Raw genomic sequence first — 24,533 nt, forward strand, 5'->3', positions numbered from 1 at the left:
TGATCTTGTGTACTAAACGAGAAATGAGAAAATATAGTTATCAGTTAGAAATAAAGGCCTTTCTGTAATATAAGTCTGTTTCCAATAAAGGCCTAGTAGGCTCTACATTGGAGGATATTTTACATTTTGAGGAGCTGTGATACATTTTTTTAATTTTATTAGTTAAAGAGAAGCCACATTAACAGTCGGTCTACTGTTAAATAAAGGAGTCCATGCCAACAAAATCTTTAAAAAAATAAAAATAAAAAAAATAAAAATATAGTAGTTCTTTGTAATTCAGGTAAAATTTCATTTTTACCTTAAAGTATGTGTAATCAAGAGGTCATGCATATGATACACTTTTCATTAAGAACCAAAGTGATGAAACCAAGGAAGCCAAGTGTGTGACTACATATTTATTTAAAAGATGTATTTTACAAATATCAGACACAATCACAAAGCAAATCACTGAAAGTAAAAACACATGGAAATGAAATGCAAGAAAGCTTTACAAACTGCAAATTCAAATGAAAAATAACAAGAATAAAGGTATTCAGTTTATGGGGAGAGCTGCCGAACAAAAAAAACATTAACACACATTACTGCACTTCTTCAACATAATTTAATTTAATATGAAGTTTTTGAATTGTAAATTATTATAAGATAATTATACATTATTAAAGATTAAGGCATGTCTTTCACTTACCCTCATTAACAGTCACAGGGTTTGTGTTTTACGTAGATATTTTAGACAAACACACAGAGCCATAAGGAGGAGGAGAGTGGCAACGCTACTTTTCAAAGCTACGGTCAGAACAGGGCAGCCAGGAGCAAAGTCTAGAAAACAAAAATCAAACCAAATTAGATACTGTGATGGTACTGATGTGTCAATTTCAAAGCTATCAATAATCAAATATTTCTTGTACACTTTTATCTTACATCAAGTTCAATGGATGTGTAATTATCATTTTTATAATCAAAATAGTTATATGATCAAAAGAGAGTTTGAGACTTCCAATCCACAAGACAAGGAATAAAAAAGTGAAATAGTAGTGAAGAGCTGATATTCAGAAAACACAGTACCTTTGCAGCTTTTTAGCTGAATGCAGCTTTTCAGGAGAATGATCTTTTCATCTCTGCTAACACTGTTCCAAACACGACACGTCAAGTTTCCTGTCAGCTGACCAAATAAGCTGATGCTCACATTCAAAAAGTGGGTAATGTCTTGTTTGTCTGTAATCAAGGATTGTGTCCCCACTGTCCAGTTTCTCTGGGACTGGTTGTGGCTTCTGGTCTTGATCAGTAAGTAACCATCCAAACTCAAAATGAACTGGACTTCATCTCCCTCAGAGGAGCAGTTGACCTCCATTTGTTCTGGTGATAAACACGTCTGAGACACAGCTGGCTCTGACACAGGAGCTGGAAGACAGCACAGTATCACACAGTCAAACATACAGCATGTACAGTACCAAAAGCAAAGTACAATCCAACTCTGAACACTATCACATATTGTGTCTTCGAAGGTGCACAGAGAAGGGAATGTAGTCTAAATAGGTGAAGGCTCCAGCAACACAGTTTTCCTGTCTATATAGTGTTCAGTATATATATACTGAACACTCAGCACGGGCTCCCCTCAGGGCTATGTGCTGAGCCCCTTCCTGTATGGTTTATACACACACGACTGTGTCCCCTCTCACCACTAAAACATCATTGTTAAGTTTGACACTACAGTGGTGGGTCTCATCTCCGACAGCAACAAGACAGCGTACAGGGACAGAGAAGAGGTCCAGAGGCCACCAGCAAAACCAAGGAGATGGTGATGGACTGGAGGAGGAAGAGAGTAGACCCCACCCCACTACAGATAGACAGCGTCTGTGTGGAGAGAGTCTCCTCATTCAGGTTTCTTGGTGTGCATGTGGCTGACGACCTAACATGGTACACCAACACTTCAGCGGTGGTTGACAAGGCTCAGCAGAGCACTTTTTAAGACTACTGAAAAAATGCCTGGTCTGGTGCAGACTTTCTATCGCTCCACAATAGAAAGCGTGCTGACTTACTGCATCATGGTGTGGTATGCCACCTGCACAGCCAAAGACAGAAAAGCCCTGCAGAGGGTCATAAAGTCGGCACAAAAAAATCATTGGCTGCCCCCTGCTCTCCCTGGAGGATATTGCAGACTCTTGCTCCTGATCCTGTCTGACCCATCTCACCCCCTTGTAAACCATCGCACAACCAATGCAACTAACAGTATCCATCTACCTCAATGTAACATATGCAATTAGTGCAACATGTGCAATAGACTTTGTGTGTGTGTTAATATTGTGTAGTTTTTACTAACAATATTTTTTGAACTTTTTATTGCACAACAGGAAGAGAATCCTGAACCAATTTCGTTGTGACACTTGTGGTACAATGACAATAAATTCTATTCTATTCTATATTGTCAGCTATAGACAATATATAGACACCTTATGTATAGACATATGCATACTGTATATAGAGCAAGTTCTAAAATTAAGTTAAACTTTTAAAACCTATTAAATACATATACAGGTATGAGTAAAAAAAATCTAAATATATGATTATATAAAAGAACACATACACCATTATATTATGGGGAGTAGACCAAAAATTGGAAACTTCCCGAATTATAATGAAATATAATTTAACTACAAAACCTGAAATATTTTCAACCAAAACTGAATATTATAATCTTAAATAGTAGAGAAACATTATGTCTCTCTGCCAAGATGATAGTGTCTACTTTCCTGTGACCTCAAGGCCCATGCTTGACCCTAAATATGGAAAATTCACTAACAATAAGTCCCATATAATTGACAAGTATAAAAATGTATCTCTTTGCAATCATTTGTTTAGCTTTACAATTAAGTAGTACTGTACATTGGTACTGACCATGGTTAATATTTTATAAAAGTGTTTTTAAAAATTCTACTTAAACAAATCTTACCTTGTATTTCTAGATGCATCAGGATTTTCTCTGATAATTCACCAGCAGTATTAAACAGTTCCCAGTGGTAATCTCCAGAGTGTTTCTTCATTATATTATCCAGCCTGAGTTTTCCATCAATGATGGATGCACTGAGACCTTGGTTTCCCTTATCTAAAGTTACCTTATTACCTACTATGTTTAAAACGTTATTCTTATCTTTTTTCAATGTTATCGTTGTTGCAGTAGTGGGCAGATGAAAAGTCAACGGCTCCCCAAGTGCTGCAATACACTGCTGAGCTTGAGTTGTTTCAGATACATTACATTGCATCAAACCTAATAGGAACAAACAAAACAAAAAGGTCAAACAAAGTCATGTACTGACTGGTATAATATGTTACAATAGTTTTAAATGTTTGAATATTTTATTAAATTTTTAATTATGAAAGCCATAAAGTGTACCTTTTGCTGTTGGCACCAGAGCTGTGAGGATCATGTAGATTAAAATCATTTTTCTGTTGAAACACATATCAAACTTTCTTAGTTTCAATTAAAAAGGTGCTTACATTAACATTGTTCTTTGACAGATACCATGTTTGGAATAATTGCATACTTAAAAGATTGTTTTGGTCATAAGTATTCAATGTATTTTAGAGATTGTAAAAGTCAGGTAAGATGTAATAAAACTTTTCTCCACACTGTAACTCAAGTAACTGGCTCAAAAGTTAAACATTACTCACCACTTTTAAAATGGGCTGTCTTCCTTGTGGCTTGTTTACTGATCTGTGAGCTTTCCACTGTTGACAGGCGGGTTTGTTTCTGGTTTTGCTGTGAGGCTGTTTTTTGCTCTTAGCGGAGTATGTCTGTACCACATTGCCTTTTATACTATTTGCATTCATTGGAGATACTAAGGTTTTTGTAACATTAAGACCAAGTTTCTCAAGTTAAAACCACTGGACCATAGAAGTGTTTGGTAGAGAAAGTGTGTTTGTCTGAATGAGCTCATATTTCTGAACTATCATGCACTGCCTGACCTGTTCCTGTAATTATGTAAATGGCTACACTGGATGACTCTCTGAATGTACTTAACAACATATTATTTGGGATATTATGGCACAGATACTGTTCAATATCTGTTCACAAAGACACAGGTGCAGCAACTTAAATGGAAGACAGGCATTTTCATTGCATTTTTCAATTAAAATTCTGAATTGCATCTTACACCCTTGTGCTGTATGTAACATATTGTGTTAATATCACTCAACTCAACTGCAATCACATCTTAAAAACTATCTATTAAGGAAGCAAAGAGATGAACACTTCTGGCCTCTCAACACACCATCTTGGTCTTTGTTGAAACCGTGTTATTTAACATGCTCAACCTTTAGAGAAATGTGAAGGGAAATAACATCTTTGGTGTGATAATCGTATGTGTGAAGGTCAGCTAGAAACCACAGTTATTTTCCTATCTCTCAGCTTCAGCCACGGCATGAGACCTGTGTCAAGAGCTGCAAAAAAAGACACGTAGTCATGTTGTGGTCAAGTACCTGCTTGTGACACACTGAAGACTAATCTACAAATGACTTGATGCTGAATGCTTTTCTCAAATAATCAAAGTATGCATGTGATATATTCAGCAATAACAATATGTAATATAAAAATGGACAGGTTTAAAACTCTCACAGGAGAGACTCATTTCACCTCTACTGTGAGCACAGAGTGCATATAAATAATAAAAACAGCATCGATATTTGTAACTTAACTAAAAAAATATCTTAGTGTGGAAATGAATTGCTGTTGCATGAAATGTACATGGCAACAAAAATTGGAAATGTCTATTTTTGATCATTTAAGCAGCACAGGAGCATGTGGACTGTAACTGTAGGATGAGACTGTAATATGACGTAGCATCTGGAAGTAGACAGTTTGTCCACCAGTCCAGTATCTGAATAGCCACACTGAAATTCACAAAAAAGTTATTACAGATTCAAAGTATTGTTGTGATTGTGTGCCATTACTTTTATGTTGTCACATGTTTGGATCTTTGGCTCCATCTTGTGGTAAAAATGATCCGTACATTGCTTGGATCCTGCACTATACTATGTGTGTGTGCACTTTTTGCATTGATTGTTGTTTCAATTGATTGTTATAGTTATTATTTTTATTATTATTATGATTGACTGCAACACTGAGATATTATACAGTACTCTATTCTACTCTTTTTATTCTACTGGTATTCTACTCTGCTAGTGTCTGCAACAACAGTATACGTCCTACAGATGTCACTGATGAGCAACATGTTTTGTCATTAAAATACTATTTATTAATCACATTCAAATCTCCACTTACTTTTATTACTGGCACAGAAACTGTTAGTAATAGTTTAGTGTGTTTGATGATTAGTTTGAAATCATTACAGACATCAAATTAAAAGTGTTAAATTGTTATCAAATCAACCACTTTAAAAATGTACACAATACAACACAATTATGAATCAAAAACAGTCAGGTGTGTCTTACAAAAGCAAGGTTATGTCTGAAAATCAAATACATGGATACTAAAAAAGTAAAAATAGTCTATAATGCAATATAGATATGGTAACAATTATCCTAATCTCAACAGGTTAAAATTTATTTCACTTTTTCCCCCAAAAATTAAATGGTTCTTGATCATTATTTCATGTTAAGATCAGGCATGAGGTTTCCAACAAGGTCATGGTTCAGGTTTAGGCCTGAACCATGTTCTGACGTGAGGTGAGTCCAGTTGTCCTTGTATTCTGCATCACCCTAACATCCGAGTAGATAATTTCACTGTCAGAATTACCTGGAAAAAAGTAAAAAAACATATTAAAAAGTATTAGAGAGAGAGAGATAGTCTTCTTTAGTTTTTATTAATTATATTATTGTTGTTTGAAAATGCATTTGATTATTTTCAAATCAGTCCATACTCTTTATCCTAATGCTTGTGGTAGATTATAACATTAATCAAATTAGATTTAATGATCATCATGATGGATTCGTTTTTGCAAGTCAATTTTCATGGTGCATTTATATGGACATACCACAACAGCTAACTCAAATGCAGAAAAAAACTTTCAAAAATATGTAAAACTAACTAGGTAACCTACATGTAAAATACTACAGTGGCAATGTGATATTCAGGAATGTCAAGTAGACTTTGGAAAATATAATTTGATAAACATTAAAGCATGTCTTTCACTTACCCTCATCAACAGTCATGGGTGTTGTTTTCTTGTGTAGATATTTTAGTCCAACACAAAGAGCCACATGGAGAAGCAGAGTCACAACACTGGTTATCACAAGCACAGTCACGACAGGAAAGCAAGAACCACAATCTAGAAAACAAATATAAACCAAATTAGATATCATGATGGCCCTGATGTGTCAATTTCAAAGCTACCAATATGCTTCACAAATACATATTGTCCATTTTTATCTTACATCAGGTGTTCAGTGGATATGTCATTATTATTAAACAATTAAAAAAATCCATACTGGTTACTTCCAACCTACATGATTGATTTTCAATACCAGATAGTGAAACATCTTAAAAAGCATAGTTGTACTTGTAAAGAAAACTTGATTTTAAGATTAATTTAATTGATAAATGTATTTGATATTTTTGGAATAAAAAGTAAAATTGTAGTGAAGAGCTGATATTTAGAAATCACTGTACCTTTGCATCTTTTCAGGTGAATGATCTTTTCATCTCTGCTAACATTGTTCCAAACATGACACGTCAAGTTTCCTGTCAGCTGACCAAATAAGCTGATGCTCACAATTGAAATGTTGGCTTTGTCTTGTTTGTCTCTACTCAAGGATTGTGTGCCCACTGTCCAGTTTTTCTGGGACTGGTTGTAGGTTCTGGTCTGCATCAGTAAGCGATTGTCCAAACTCAAAATGAACTCAACTTCATCTCCCTCAGATGAGCAGCTGACCTCCATTTGTTCTGGTGACAAACACGTCTGAGACACAGCTGGCTCTGACACAGGAGCTGGAAGACACACACATTTTCTGTATACGCCATGTATAAAACCTAGTCCAATGTCAAACTGACACATCACATCTGTTAATTATGGAGCTGATATATTTTCCCATTTCTATTTTGATTGTTGGCAAAAAGGTTTGAGGACTAGAACAATTTAGTTGCTTTTTTGCAGAGACAACAGGATTAGAGTAATTAGACTGTTCTTAGTGCATGTTTCAGGACTAGTTGTGCACAGTATAACAATTCCTGACTAAAATATAAGGAAAACTGAGAACACTGATGAAATTTTGAGAGTACTGAATTAAACATATTGACTCAAACCCAGTGGAGCACATCAAGTGGGAAACTTGGATGCATGTCATTATATTTTTGTGGTTTCCCTCTCTCACCTCTCTCCTGCACCCACCTGAACTGGAGACCGAACACTGCTTGAGCTGTTTCATTTCCTACAATTATAGTTTTGCATATAGTGATCAAAGACATGTTTGATAGTAATCACTCTAAAGATGTGAGTATAATAACCTGTGAGTATCTCAGACAAACATGGATAATATCTTGTTATGATATGATATGGATCGTGTTAAGATCTTTGCTTTTTTTCCTTTTAAATATACAATAGATATTTTGTCACGTACAATTGGTAAAGAACACACATTTTTTTCTCCTACCGTTTATTTCTAGATCCACCTTCACTACTTTCAGTAATGTACCATTCAATCCAAGTTCTTCCATCTGGTAAACTCCAGAGTGCCATTTTGTTGCATTACTGATTTTGAATGTTTGATTGGTGAAGTCTCCAGACTCATAAGTCACGGTCTTATTTTTATCTCTTTTGAAAATGTGATATTTGTCATCCTTCGTGACATTAATCTCTGTATTTGCTGGAATATTAAAAATCAGCGGCTGTCCCACTGCTCCAAAACACTGGTGAGCTCCAGTCGGTTCAGACAAATTGCATTCCATAAACCCTAAAAGAAAAGAAAGACAATACAATTCTCAATGTAAGGTAATGATAACAAATAACATCATTTGTAGTAATTTGTCTGTAGCAATTTATTTTGGGTGTAAAGGAAATAATAGATGACTGCGTCAACATTTTAATACATTTCCATGTGCGATTGAGCTATTACTATCCATTCAAAGCCCTAGATTTACTCCACATAGAACATTAAATCATGTTTTATTAAATTAACATATTTTTTCACTGAAGTGTACCTTTTGCCAGAGCTGTTGATGCAGCAGATGTGATGATCATGTAGATGGAAATCATTGTTTTCAATGCTGTCACACAAAAATCAGATGTCATGTTAAATGTTAAATGTGATTTATATTTAAATTGTATTTATATACATTATTTACTAAATTCAAGGTCAGTTGTTGGTTTGAAGGTAAGAAGTCCATTCTAATAAAGATTCAGCCTGAACAATATGATTAGCATGTCTGGATTATCCCTTTTCATAATCAGCAGTTTTAATATAAGTCATACCCTCCCAGATAATTTACTTCTACAAACGAAATTAAATAAACTAAATTATGAAAATATTAATGAAATTATGTTTGAAGTAATTTCAGGATGTGTAAATTCAAAGTCAAATCACTCACCACATTCACAATGGTGCAATGTCTTCTTCCTGACTCTTAAAAACTGAACTGAATGTTCTGACAGCAGGCTGGTTCATGCTCTTCTTGTCTTGTTGCTGCCTCTTTGTATAAGGTTCAAGGAATTGGTTATTGTTTTGTCACCCACAACCTGCAAGTGAACACAATATACAATAATACATACCCAGCCTCTTATTTAAGTAAAGACTGCTGACATAAATATGTTTCTCATGCTTGAAACAATGTTCCGTGCAAGCTTTCAGGTTTGTTTGTTTTTTTTTTACATTTAGTTAAGTATATTTAGTTTAACATTACCATGTCCTGCATGATGTGTTCCACACATTACGTGGATGGCTCCATTCACCTGAGACATTTTCTAAATATAGTTGCAACATGAAAATTTAAGTATGTATAATCAGCTACACTGAAGCAAATTCTGCAGCCCAGGTAATTATAAACCATAACCTGCACATCTAGTGTATATGTGTCTATAGAGGAGCATAAAAAGGGATTCACTAGCACACACATAATGACAAATTATATACTTTTTGTAGTTTTTTCAAGTGAAACTTTAAAATATACTAAGTAAAACAGAGTTTCAAGTCAGTTTTCTGACCATTTAGAAATACAGCTGTCAACACTAGTGTACTGTATCCTCTTATGCCACTGCGGAAGACGTACAGTAGGTCTTTACACTGAGGTGTGAGTTCTGATTTTAGCTGCAGACACAGCTGTACAAAAACCATCCTTTTGTGACATCCTGTACCGTTAAACATATTTTCCACAGCATATCACCACATTTCTAATGTCTTTACAGTTATTTAAATGCAGAATATTTATTCATAAGGGCATGGGCACAGGAGCTGCCAGTGTATGAGAGGTATTTATATATCGGCAGCATGAAGAAATAAACACTTCCTGTCTCTCAATGTTCTGCAGCCAAACTTAGAAACCCAGTTTTTAAGTTTACACTTCACATAACAGATATTTGCATCACTAAACTTTCTCACGTGCAGCACAGACAGTACAGAATTAAACCATGCATGAGACTGACTTTGTGGGGAGTTATCTGCTGTAACTATTGGTCAAAAATAGTTTGTGTTCAGTCTTTATAAGAATTTGTGATAAACTGTTTTTCTGTGAACTGAACTTAAAATAAAGCAGACTCATTGATTGTCAAGTTTAAAGAAAAGGTATAGGTTGATATACTCTGTGATCTTAGAGAATTTGAATGACCAAACAATATGGCTATGACATACGTAACAAAATAAAGAATTATCTTACTGACTTAAATACCAAAGTCATTCATGTTATCGGGAACTTCTTCCCAATTCTAATGAGTGGTGTAAATTTCACGCAGGTATAGCTGCACAAAAAGCTTCCAGGTGTGACATCTTGTACCTTTTTTCAAACAGACACTGTAAAACTTATTTAATAAATATATTGCATAAATTACTTTTACTCAGTTCTACTTATTCTTGAGCACATAATATCAGTTTGTTTATTCTTTTAAATCATTAAAGGGTGCACCGTATCATCACATTTCTGATGTCTTTACAATTATTTAAATGCTTTAAATTTACTGATAGAGGCATGGGCACAGAAACTGCCTGAAGATGAGAGGTGCCAATACATCAGCAGCATGAAGAAATAAACACTTCCTGGCTGCTATGATTATATTAGTGCAATTATAAACTGTTAAGATAGGGTTTTTGTGTCTACTAAACGTAAAATAAAGCAGACTCATTGATTGTCAAGTATACTGACTCATCTAAATCAGTAAATATCATCATCTTCTGAAATAAATAATGCAAAAGATATTTCTCCACATTCTAAACTGCACCTAAAAGTATTGTATTTCCTCAAATTATAGCCAGTGGCCAATTAAAAGTCAGGTCACTGATAATGGCTGATGCCAAATCAAAAAAAGACCAGGAAAAAAAAAGTGGATAAAATCCAGTTGCCTTTTATATTCAATTTAATACATTTTACAATATAATCACGCTATTTTTTAACACTTTCTTGTGCTTGATTACTCATCTCAAGAATTATTGTCCTTTTTATTCACTGTGAGTGTATGCATGTTTATGTCTCAGCCAGCTGTGATTTGTAGTAACGTACAAGTGCCACAAGATGGCAGTAGCTACATACGAAGTAGCACAGGAGACTTGTGTAAGTGATTGAGTTTTTGACAACATATTCTACACTTAACTGTTAACTGAGAATTAACTTCAGTCTGCATTTAAACAGAAATTAGATCTTTGTACCAATTTAGAAATTAGCAAATATACTTATCAATTAGAAATAAAGGCCTCTCGATAAAATAAACAATATGGGTCAAGCTTTTAAAACCCCTGTATATTACAATTCCAATAATGCAATTCAATATCCTCTTTTGAAACACTAGTAAATTCTTACACTACTAATCAAAAGTATTCGAATGAATGGGAAGGTGGGTTTAAACCTTTGACTAGTACTGCACATCATGATGTTGATGATGATGACTAATGATGAAGGTTATGACAGCTAGTTGGAAGACAGAGCTTAGACTGTCAATGTTCAGATCCTATAAGGCAGTAATTATGAATATTTGCATTGTGATTACATTATTAATTGTAATAATGGCTGTTATTGATGCAGCAATAGCAGCTATACTAGTAATGTTTGCTCTAATAGTGGTAGGGTTAATTAATTGCTAATTATATGTGTTGGTTATGTGTGCGTTTATAGACATTTGCGGTTTCTAGTTACCACTCACTTTGCCACTAAAGTATTATTTTATTATTATATTAGTATTATTTACTGTTTTCACATGTAAAGTAATCATCCACACATACTTAAAATATTCAATGCCAATGTTATTATATAATGTCCTTAAAAGTAGAAAGTATTGTGGTTCTTTAAGGTTCTGGTCAAGATGTCATGCATATGGTACATTTTTCATTACCAAAGTACTAATCAGTTACTAATTAAAAACCAAAGTGAGGAAGCAAAGGCTGTCTACTGTAACTATAACCAGCTGTGTGGAAACTTCCTCTCTTTGTGCTTGACCTTGATTTGGTTTAGATGGTGAAACATAGACAGGAAACAACAGAGTGTGTTACTACATATTTATTTGAAAGATATATTTTCCAGTATCAAACACAATTACAAAGCAAATCACTGACAGTAAAAACACTTGGAAATTAAATGCATGAAGGCTTAACAACTCTACAAATTCAAATGAAAAATCACAATATAAAAGTTTACTGGGAGAGCCAGACAGACAGATACTGTACAATTCAGGCTGTTAAATGATGAATGACATTATTATTTTACATTTTGTATGTAACATCTTCGTAGAGAATGTCATCTTTGAAAAGACCTGGAAAAGCAACACAAAAAAAGCATTAACACACCTTACTGCATGTCTGTAAATTCAATAAATTAATTAGTAAATTAGTTGAATGTCAAGTATGGTTTGTAAAATATTCATTAATAAAGATGAAGGCAAGTCTTTCACTTACCCTCATTAACAGTCATGAGTTTTGTGTTTTACGTAGATGTCTTAGACAAACACACAGAGCCATAAGGAGAAGGAGAGTGGCAACGCTAGTTTTCAAAGCTATGGTCACAACAGGGCAGCCAGGAAGATAGTCTAGAAAAAAAATATCAAACCAAATTAGATACTGTGATGGCATTGATGTGTCAAAGCTATCAATAATCAAATATTTCTTGTACACTTTTATCTTACATCAAGTGTTCAATTGATGTGTAATTATCATTCTTATAATCAAAATAAATATATAGTCCGAAGAGTGTGAGATTGTGACTTCCAACCCACAAGACCTAGTGATCTGCAGTGTTAGTTAGTGGAAAGTCATTAGTATAGTTATACTAGTCAAGAAAATGTGATTTAAAAAAAGAATTGAATTGAATAATGTATTTACATTTATTGGAACATGGTACCTTTGCAGCTTTTCAGCTGAATGCAGCTTTTCAGGAGAATGATCTTTTCATCTCTGCTAACACTGTTCCAAACACGACACGTCAAGTTTCCTGTCAGCTGACCAAATAAGCTGATGCTCACATTCAAAAAGTGGGTAATGTCTTGTTTGTCTGTAATCAAGGATTGTGTCCCCACTGTCCAGTTTCTCTGGGACTGGTTGTGGCTTCTGGTCTTGATCAGTAAGTGACCGTCCAAACTCAAAATGAACTCAACTTCATCTCCCTCAGAGGAGCAGCTGACCTCCATTTGTTCTGGTGACAAACACGTCTGAGACACCGCTGGCTCTGACACAGGAGCTGGAAGACAGTATAATGTAACACAGTCACATATATAGTAAACACAGTACCGAATGCAAAGTAAAATCCAACTCTGAAAACTGTCATGTATTGTTTATTTTCAGATTAGGGGTTTCAGGCACAACATCCAAGGTGCACAGAGAAAGGAAATTAGTCCAAAAAGCATAAAGCTCCAGGACCATTTGTTGTATATACTGTAGAACTAACAGCAGTTATTCTATCTATACTGTATATTGTCAGCTATAGACAATAGACACCTTATGTAGACATATTCATACAGTATATACAATAAATTACAAAATGATGTGAAACTTTTAAAACTATTTAACAGATATACAGGAATTACATGGATATGATATTATACAATAGAGATACATTATTTAGTATACAGGGCACTACTACACTATCATAAATTATGGAGGGTAGATCAAATATTATCTCTATAAATAGATCTTTCAGTATAATGAAATAAAATCTAACTGCAACCTCCAAAAACTTAAAAAAAAACTCAAATATTTTAAGTAGGATCTTAAGTAGGGCAGAATGTATTGCAGGTTTATTCTATTACACATCTTTAGTTTTTGCTCAGTTTATCTAATACACTGACCACTACCAAGTATAACACCTAAATATTTGTACCTCTATTAGTACCTCTATGTCTTACAACTTTAATAAAGATATTACATGCATCAATTCAAGTTATATGCTCAAAGTAGAATGTGCTTAAGAGCAAATGGTATTTATAATACTGTTAGATGATACAGTAGTATGAGTCACAGTATGTGAAGTCAGTTACACCTTTTTGTAAATTCTACCTCTTGCTACGAAATGCAACATTTGTATTATAGCAACACACACCCCATGGTTTATATTTTATAAAAATATTGAAATAAATTCTACTTTAAAAAAGATCTTACCTTGTATTTCTAGATGCATCTGGATTTTCTCTGATAATTCACCAAGAGTATTAAACAGTTCCCACTGGTAATCTCCAGAGTGTTTCTTCATTATATTATCCAGCCGGAGTTTTCCATCAATGATGAATGCACTGAGACCTTGGTTTCCCTTATCTAAAGCTACTTTATTATTTACTATGTTTAAAATGTTATTCTTATCTTTTTTCAATGTTATCGTTGTTGCAGTAGTGGGCAGATGAAAAGCCAACGGCTTCCCAAGTGCTGCAATACACTGATGAGTTTGAGTTGTTACAGATACATTACATTCCATCAAACCTACAGGAACAAACAAAACAAAAAAAATAAATCTAACAGTGGTTTCAGTCATGTACTCACTCATATAATATGATACAGTAGTTATTTTTAATTACATAGAATATTGCATCAATAAATGTTTGAATATGTTGTTCAATTCTTAAGTGCAAAATAGCCATAAAGTGTACCTTTTGCTGTTGGCACCAGAGCTGTGAGGATCATGTAGATTAAAATCATTTTTCTGTTGAAACACATATCAAACTTTCTTAGTTTCAATTAAAAAGGTGCTTACATAAACATTGTTCTTGGACAATATAGATACCATGTTTGGAATAATTGCATACTTAAAAGTTTGTTTTGGTCATAAGAATTCAATGTATTTTAGAGATTGTAAAAGTCATGTAAGAAGTAATTAAATTTTACACTTTTTCCTGCACACTGTAACTCAAGTAACTGTCTTAAAAGTTGAAAATCACTCACCACTTTTACAATGGGGTATCTTCTTTGTGGCTTGTTTACTGATCTGTCAGCTTTCTACTGTCAGCAGTCAGGTTTGTTTCTGGTTTTGCTGTGAGGCGAAACAACAGGAAGCAGTTCTTTGCTCTTAGCGGAGTATGTCTGTACCACATTGTCTTTTATCTTATACAGATAATTACAACATATAGCCAAAAAACTTAACTACTTCAAAAGGTCATACCTGATGATGGTAACACTTTTTTCCTGACAATGGAAAATATTAGTGTGTAGTGGTATGAATATAAAGTACACCACTATTATTTATTTTAGTTGCCAGGATGTCCCAATGCATGTCTATACAATAGATGTAAGTCCAGTAATCAAGACACATATCACACTGATTAGTAAATCAGTCAGCTGCCTACAATAAAAGATGCCTTACAGATTTAAAAATGTGTGTAATGTTATACATCTGTTATTTACACATGATAAAACCACTTTTTATTTTTTGTACTGACTGAGTTTTGCATGCGACTATGTTTAAACATTGTCATAATCAATACATGACAGAACACTGTTCTCAGATGACCTTTGAGATGTTACAGTCTGCTGTGGAAAGTGATGCCTTAATAAAATACTTGAAATACATTACTCATTTTGATAGGATCAGCCAGAACATACATATATATTTTTTAAATCTAATTTCTTCAAAGGCAATGTTGCACAGTTGGTGAGAGGGCTCGTGTCAGTCCTGTCACTAACTGTGTGAAATGGAGGCCTTAACCACAGGTTTCCTGTGTGAGATACATGCAGCCCCCAGAAAGCATCCAGAAATTGATCAATCATTTTTAACTTTTGGGTTCCCGAACATTGTACAAAATGCATTATAATGAAGGATGCATTATATTATTTTAATGTTAACACAACAGTTTCATGCTAAATATTTGGTCACAAAGACACAAGTGCAGCAACTTAAATGGAAGACTGCTGTATAAAAACCTACTGCGTTTATATCACTCAACTCAACTGCAAGCACATCTTAAAGCTATTTATGAAGGACACAGCAAAGAGATGAACACTTCCTGCCTCTCAACACGCCCTTTTGGTCTTTGTTTGAAACCATGTTATTTAACATGCTCAACCTTTAGAGAAATGTGAAAGGAAATAACATCTTTGGTGTGATAATGTAATGTGTGAGTGGTCCGACAGAAACCACAGTTATTTTCCTATCTCTCAGCTTCAGCCACGGCATGAGACATGTGTCAAGAGCTGCAGAGAAAGACACGCAGTCATGTTGTGGTCAAGTACCTGCTTGTGAAAATCGACACAGTAAAGACTAAATAATCTATAAATGACTTGATGCTGAATGCTTTTCTCAAATAATCAAAGTATGCCATGTGATATATTCAGCAATAACAATATGTAATATAAAAATGGACAGGCTTAAAACTCTCACAGGAGAGACTCACTTGACCTCTGCTGTGAGCACAGAGTGCATATAAATAATCAAAATTAGTGTTAAGTCACAGCATCATTATTTGCTATGTTTAAACTACACAGGAGCCTGTATGCAGCCCATGTGTACTGTAACTGTAGGATGAGACTATGAGTCCATCAGTCCAAGATCTGAATAGCCACACTGAAATTTCAGTGAAAATTCACTGTATTGTTATGATTTTGTGCCATTACTTTTATGTTGTCACACGTTTGGATCTTTGGCTCCATCTTGTGGTAAAAACGATCCATACATTGCTTGGATTAATTTAATTTGAATTGATTTAAGAATACAAACCATGCATACCATATCATGAAGACATTACAAACAAACAAACACACACACACACACACACACACAAAGAAAACAGCAACATACAACTGACAATTGTGCAAAGTGGCAGGAAAACAGCAGCAGCCATTATACTATATGTGTGCACATTTTTTGCATTGATTGTTGTTTCAAATGATTGTTATATTCTTCTTTTATAAATTATTATGATTGACTGCAACACTGGGACTTAATACAGTACTCTATTCTACTCTATTCTTCTTCTACTGGTATTCTAGTGCTGCAATATCAGTATATGTCCTCCAGATGTCACTCATGAGCTCCATGTTTTGGCATTGACTCCACTTTCACAGAAACGTGATTGGTTTGATAGTTAGTTTGAAACAATTAAATTAGATTAAAGATCTAAAATTGTTATCAATGTGTTTTTTATTTAAAAAATACATGTAAAATATACAAGACAAAGCACTTAAAAATATACACAATGCAACAAAATTATGAATCAAAAACAGTGAATTAATTCATATATAAGCAGGTTATGTTTGATAATCAAATGCATGAATACTAAAAAAAACTCCACATTTAAAATTGGAACTCAAAAAATAATAGAAAATAAACCTCTTTCATGTTAAGATCAGGCATGAGGTTTCCAACAAGGTCATGGTTTGGGTTTAGGCCTGGGCTGGTGACTGAATTCTTGTTTTAAAAGAAAATTGTATTTTATTCTGATATGCAGTGGGTCACGTGGTCCTTGTATTCTCCATCACCCTAACATCTGAGTAGATAATTTCATTGTCAGAATTATCTGGAAAAAAGTTTTTAAAAAACAGATTTTAAATGTATTAGGGAGAGGAAGTCTTATTTTATTTTTGTAAAAGACATTATTGCTGTATGAAAATGCATTGGATTATTTTCAAATCAGTCCATGCTCTCAATCACAATGCTAGTGGTAGCCTGTAACATTAAACTAAGGAGATTTAATGATCAACATGATGGACTATTTTTTGCAAGTCAATGTTCATGGTGCATTTATGTGGACATATCACAACAGCTACCTTCAATGCAGATTTTTTTTTTTTTTTTTTTTTTTCAGAAAATATATGAAACTGTGGTAACCTACATGTAAAATACCACAGTGGCAATGTGATGTCCAGGAATGCTACGCTTTGGAAAATATTATTTGATAAAGATTAAGGCATGTCTTTCACTTACCCTCATTAACAGGCATGGTTGTTGTTGTTTTCTTCTTATGTAGATGTTTTAGTCCAACACACACAACCACATGGAGAAACAGAGTTGCAGCACTAGTTAACACAGCCACAGTCACAACAGGGAAGCAAGAAGTACAACCTAGAAAACAAATGTCAAACCAAATTAGATGTCATGATGGTACTGATGTGTCAATTTCATAGCTACCAAATATAACTTTTCATCCATTTTCATCTTACATCAGGTGTTCGTGGATGTGTAAATTAGGGATGCACAATCCGATATTTATATTGACTTTTATAGCTAGACCGAGGATAATGGGGCCGATCTATTCACTTCAATTTGCAATGCATGCTGTGTCTTGCTTCAGCGGCACGCGCAGAATTTTCAAATATCAATTAATTGTTAAAATGGTGTTGGAAGCAAGCAGACCATTGTTGCATCTAAATTACTGAGTTAAGTTGTGACAACTCTCCACTGCTGTCTGTGTCTCTAGGCTGCACACAGTGAGGGCTCAGCTCCGCCTGCTGAGACAGAGAGGAGAGATGAGAGGAGCAGCTAATGTTAGCTTTAGCATCTGCTGCAGTTATCTGTCATTAATGGTTAGCTGATGCTCTCCTCTGCTCTCATAGAGTCTGTTCACGACAGGAATACTGCTACATTATTCCGCCTCGTTGTTCTGTATAAAAGGCCCGGACACAGAATGGAGGTTACAAAGATGCTCCACCATTAAGCGGCTACAGAGCTAAAGGATGCAGGACGCTGTTGTGTTGGCTGTGGTCGAGCGAGCTAGAAAATGAATGAAGTGAGGGAGCACTGACCAGCTGAAAGCCAGTGAATCAGATCATTAAACATTATTTTCTGATTGTTTCACAGCGGTTACGTTCAGCAGCACAAATAAACTTGTGCTGCTGCAAAGGCACAATGAGATCTTTTTTATGGCTATGATGATTATCTCTATATTAAAGAGCCATATGTACAGAGACAGTGAGCCAGGTGAAAACTAGAGGTGACTAACTCTTTATGTTACTGTAGACTAAGTGCAATAAAGTCTACCAGAGGCTAGAAGAAAGACATGTTGCATTTCTTTTACAAAGTTACAAAATAATGCCATAAGTCTTTTCCACATGGCGAGGTAAACTGTTTATTAATTCAACAATGATATCAGATCGGTATTGGGTATTGGCCAATACGGTTAGGTAACCCTAACCCTATTTTAAAATAAATTTAATTGATAAATGTAATACATTTTTTGGAATAAAAAAGTGAAATAGTAGTGAAGAGCTGATATTTAGAAATGTACCTTTGCAGCTTTTCAGGTGAATAACCTTTTTATCTCTGCTAACATTGTTCCAAACATGACACGTCAAGTTTCCTGTCAGCTGACCAAATAAGCTGATGCTGACATTGGAAACATTGTCTTGTTTGTCTGTAGTCAAGGATTGTGTGCCCACTGTCCAGTTTCTCTGGGAGTGGATGCGGGTTCTGGTCTGCATCAGTAAGTGATCGTCCAAACTCAAAAGTAACTGGACTTCATCTCCCTCAGAGGAGCAGCTGACCTCCATTTGTTCTGGTGACAAACACGTCTGAGACACAGCTGGCTCTGACACAGGAGCTGAAACACAAACACATTCACTGTATACACCATCTATAAAACCTAGTCCAATGTCAAATTGACACATGATCACATCTGTGAATTGTAGAGCAGATATCTTTTCCTATTTCTATTTTGAGACTAGAACAATTTAGTTGCTTTTTTGCAGAGACAACATGATTAGGGTTATTAGACTGTCCTTAGTGCATGTTTGAGGTCTATTTGTGCATAGTTTAACAATTCCTGACAAAAATATAAAAGAAAACTGAGACCTCAGCTGAGCAGCCTCTCTCTCTCCCATCAGCACCAAAGCCCAGTATCCCCTCTGTTTATCAGCAGAATACCAGACTATCCACCACCACCCCTGCATCCACCTGAACTAGAGACAGAACCCTGCATGATAAAAAACATATTTGACAGTAATTACTATAATAAAGATCTCATCAAAATGAGAAATCTTTCTTGCTGCTCTAATAGTCACATATGTATTTGTTTTTTAATAAGAACAAATATTTAATCAGTCCATTAGCCTAGTTTAAAATGTCTTTCCTGTTTTAAATGTACAATAGATTTATTTTTGTTATGTACAGTTGGTAATGAACAAACTTTGTGTTTCACGAAAAACAAATTACATACCTTGTATTTCTAAATGCACCTTCACTTCTTTCAGTTGTATACCATTCAATCCAAATTCTACCATTGTGTAATCCCCAGAGTGCCATTTTGTTGCTTTATTGAGTTTGAATGTTTGTTTGGTGAAGACTACAGACTCATGATGACTAATTATCTGATTATTTCTAATTTTGAACATCTTGTCTTTATCCTTTGTGAAATGAACCTCCCTATTTGTTGTGTTTGGAAGATTAAAAGTCAACGGCTGCCCCACTGCTCCAAAACACTGGTGAGCTCCAGTCGGTTCGGACAAATTGCATTCTATAAACCCTAAAAGAAAAGAAAGACAATACAATTCTCAATGTGAGACACTGATAACAAATAACATTTGTAGTAATTTGTGTGTAGCAATTAATTTTAGAAGGATAAAGGAAATAATAGATAACTGTGCCAACTTTATACAAATCGATATGTCCTGACTGTTCAAAGACCTAGATTTACTCCAGATAGAACATGAAATCATGATTTTATTGCATTATTATCATCATCATCATACTGTTTTCTACAGTAAAAGTGAAGTGTACCTTTTGCCAGAATGGTTGTTGCTGTAGATGTGATGAGCATGCAGATGAAAATCATTGCTTTTAATGCTGTAACACATAAAATCAGTTTTAATTTTAAATGTTAAATTAATTTAAATGATTTATATTTAATCTGTAGTTATATATTGTAAAATTGCTAAATTAAGTGAGTCATTCATTTTGATGCTAAAAAGTTTGTTCCTCTACAAACTATAAGATAAGGAAAAACAGTGATGAAATTCTGCTTGAACTAATCTCAGCATGCTTAGATTAAAAGTCAAATCTTTCACTCACCACATTCACAATGGTGCAATGTCTTCTTCGTGGCTGTTAATGACTGAACTGAATTTTCTACTGACAGTAGGCTGGTTTATGCTCTTCTTGTCTTTTTGATGTCTTGTTGTAGAAGGTTCAAGGAAGTGGTTATTGTTTTGTCACAAACTGCAAGTGAACACAGTCCCATGATTTACTGCTTTTGTTTTCACTTCCTGAACATTGTACATACTCAGCATCTTACTCAAATGAAGACTGCTGACATAAATATGTTTCTCAAACTTCAAATAATGCCCATGCAAGTTTTTGGCTTTTGATATTTATTTAAGTACATTCATGCAATGAACAAATTATGCAGCCAAAATCACATACATCATGACCAATTACATCCTTTTTGTCTCAGTTCATAACTGAGACAAAATTGGAGTTATGCAATCTCATATAAATACTGTGCTATGATTATATTAGTGCAATTATAAACTGTTGAGTTGCACATGCATATTTCAGTCATGTACAGTTGGTGATGCCTAGCAAAAAACAAGTTTTAAAATATATGTCAAAAGTAAACATCATAGAATCATGCAAATGTATAATTTTCATTGTCCCAGTTGTTGCCTTTCACTCTCACTCTTCTTACTCTTATTTAAAATAATTCTGCTTTGTTCTGAAATACACAGAAAGCCAAATGAAACTTTAAAAAATATTCAGTAAATCAGGGTTCCAAGTCACAAGATGGTTTACTTTACTATGAGGCGTGAGTTACCATTTCAGCTGCAGACACAGCTGCACAAAAAGTCTCCAGGTGTGACATCCTGTACCTTTGTCAAACAGGCACTGTAAAAACCAAATTCACTGAATTTTCTCATTTCTAATATCTTTACAATTTTTTTTAAATGCAGAATATTTACTCATAGAGACATAGGCACAGGAGTGACCTGTAGATGAGAGGTGTTAACACATCAGCAAAATGCAGAAATAAACACTTCCTGCCTCTCAATGTTCTGTAGCCCAACATAGAAACCCAGTTTCTAAGTTTACATTTCACGTTACTAACAAATATCTGCGTCACTAAACCTTCTCACGCACAGCACAGATAATACAGAATTAAACTATGTGTGAAACTGACAATTAAGAAAGCCACAGGGTTTTTTCTGTCTTTGTCATTATCTGATATTAAATGTAATACATTTAATATAAAACTCATATTTGATAGAATTTTTCAGTCACTGTGAATGTACAGTATGTGTGTTATGTCAGCCAGCTGTGGTTTGTAGTAGCGTACATGTGCCAGAAGATGGGAGTAGTTACTTTGAAATACCATATGAGACCTCTGTAAGTGACTGAATTTTTCACTCAGACAAAAATTTGATCTTTATACTAAAAGAAAAAAACAAATATACATTATCAATTAGAAATAAAGGCCTCTCTCTATGTTTCCAATGAAAGCCTTGTAGCCTCTTCATTGAAGGACATTCAACATTTTGAGGAGCTGTGACATTTGCGGATACGTTTTTTGATCTTTATTAGTTAAAGAGAAGCAGCAATAACAGTGTATCAAACATTGATTAACAGCAAGACTAATGAGGAAATGTTTTAGCTTACTTTATTCAACATGTATTTCTTTAATTTTCTCATTAAGATGATCATTTTCATAAGACAAACAACAAGAAAAACATCACATCAATGTTAAGGACATTCATCATACACTGAGCCCTATTGTTCTAACTCACCTCTCTCCCCAGTCTGCATCCGAGTAACATTAATGGTGACTGATGTTCCAGTGATGGAGCCTGTGGTGATATGATGAACTAACATCCAGCACTGTATACAAAGATACAACCGCAAATGTGTATACTCTATGCAGTATGAGTCAAGCTTTTACAAACCCTGCATACTACAATTCCCATAATGCAATTCAATATCCTCTTTTGTAATACTTGTAACACTAACTACATACTGTACACTACTTAACGTTTGGACACACTTTCTCATTCAAATTAATGGGAAGGTAGATTCAAATCTTTGACAGGTACATCATGATGTTGATGATGATGACTAATGATGAAGGTTATGATGGTGCCAATCTCCAGCTAGTTGGAAGGCAGAGCTTAGACTGACAATATTCAGATCTTGTAGGGTAGTAATTATAGATATTTGCATTGTGACATTATTATAGTATTATAGTGATGTTTGCTCTAGTAGCAGTAGAGTTTGTAACTGTCTTAATTATATGTGTTGGGTATGTGTGCATTTATAGACATTTGTGGTTTCTAGTTACCACTCACTTTGCCACTAAAGTATGACTTACTGGTTTCACATGTAAAGTAATCATCAACAAAGATTTAACATGTTCAATGCAAATGTTATTTTTTGGCATCTTTAAAAGTAAAAAGTATAGTGGTTCTTTGAGGTTCTGATCAAGATGTCATGCATATGGTACATTTTTCATTACCAAAGTACTAATCAGTTACTAATTAAAAACCAAAGTGAGGAAGCAAAGGCTGTCTACTGTCTATAACCAGTTGTGTGCAAACCTCCCCTCTTTGTGCTTGACCTTGATTTGGTTTAGATGGTGAAACACAGACAGGAAATAACAGAGCGTGTCACGATATGTTTATTTAAAAGATATATTTTCTCGTATCAAACACAATTACAAAGCAAATCACTGAAAGTAAAAAACACTTGGAAATCAAATGCATGAAGGCTTAACAAACAAACTGCAAATGAAAAATCACAATAAAAAAGTACGCAGCTTACTGGGAGAGCTGCCTATTTGTTGCACGTTTTTAAGACAGATGCTGTACAATTCAGGCTGTTAAAGGATGAATGTTTTATACGAAAATTATTTTACATTTTGTATGTACAGTAACAACTTAGTAGAAAATGTCATCTTTGGAAATACCTGGAAAAGTAACAAAAAAAACATTAACACACTTTACAGCACATCTGTAAATGAATTAAAATCAATATAAAGTAAATGAATTGAATTGTAAAATATGCATTAATAAAGATTAAGGCATGTCTTTCACTTACCCTCATTAACAGTCATGGTTTTCGTGTGTTACGTAGATGTCTTAGACAAACACACAGAGCCATAAGGAGGAGCAGGGTGGCAACGCTACTTTTCAAAGCTATGGTCACAACAGGGCAGCCAGGAGCAAAATCTAAAGAAACAAATATCAAACAATCAGCAATATGTTTATCAAATATTTGTTGTCCATTTTTATCTTACATCAGGTGTTCATTGAATGTGGATTATTAAAGAAAATAATTTCATGGTCAGAAGAGAGTTTGAGATTATTATTATTTCCCCACCCACATGACAAATGATTTGCATAAATTAAACAAACAAATAAATCTTAAAAAGAAAAAAGTAGTATAGTTGTAATTGTGAAGAAAATGTGATTTCAAAATGAATTTAACTGTGTTTAATTTTTTAAACAAAAAAATGAAATTATAGTGAAGAGCTGATATTTGAAAGAGACCATGCATCTTTCAAACACTGTACCTTTGCAGCTTTTCAGGTGAATAACCTTTTCATCTCTGCTAACATTGTTCCAAACACGACACGTCAAGTTTCCTGTCAGCTGACCAAATAAGCTGATGATCAAAATGTGGGCTTTGTCTTGTTTGTCTGTAGTCAAGGACTGTGTGCCCACTGTCCAGTTTCTCTGGGACTGGTTGTGGGTTCTGGTCTGCATCAGTAAGTGATCGTCCAAACTCAAAATGAACTGGACTTCATCTCCCTCAGAGGAGCAGCTGACCTCCATTTGTTCTGGTGACAAACACGTCTGAGACACAGCTGGCTCTGACACAGAAGCTGGAAGACAAACACATTCACTGTATACACCATGTATAAAACCTAGTCCAATTTAAAACTGAATCTATGAATTATGGAACTGATTTCTGTTTTGATCGTAGAAATAACAGTTTGAAGTCTAGAACAATTTAGTTGCTTTTATGATAAGAGTTATTAGACAGTTCTCAATCCATG

At 34.5% G+C, this 24,533-nt stretch overlaps 2 long non-coding RNA genes across 2 annotated transcripts; both read right to left on the minus strand.

Annotated features, from left to right (window-relative positions):
• Positions 1-13,866: 13,866 nt before the first annotated feature.
• LOC128371161 (uncharacterized) lies at positions 13,867-14,520 on the minus strand. The gene is made up of 3 exons (XR_008322793.1): positions 14,509-14,520; positions 14,217-14,269; positions 13,867-14,049 (listed from the first exon to the last, which is right to left on the minus strand). It is a non-coding gene; the product is annotated as an uncharacterized LOC128371161 (long non-coding RNA).
• Positions 14,521-19,082: 4,562 nt separating this feature from the next.
• On the minus strand, positions 19,083-20,587 carry LOC128371163 (uncharacterized). The gene is made up of 4 exons (XR_008322795.1): positions 20,561-20,587; positions 20,270-20,335; positions 19,710-20,006; positions 19,083-19,094 (listed from the first exon to the last, which is right to left on the minus strand). It is a non-coding gene; the product is annotated as an uncharacterized LOC128371163 (long non-coding RNA).
• Positions 20,588-24,533: the final 3,946 nt, after the last annotated feature.

Source organism: Scomber japonicus, chromosome 13 (genome assembly GCF_027409825.1).
Source record: "Scomber japonicus isolate fScoJap1 chromosome 13, fScoJap1.pri, whole genome shotgun sequence".
NCBI lineage: Eukaryota > Metazoa > Chordata > Actinopteri > Scombriformes > Scombridae > Scomber > Scomber japonicus.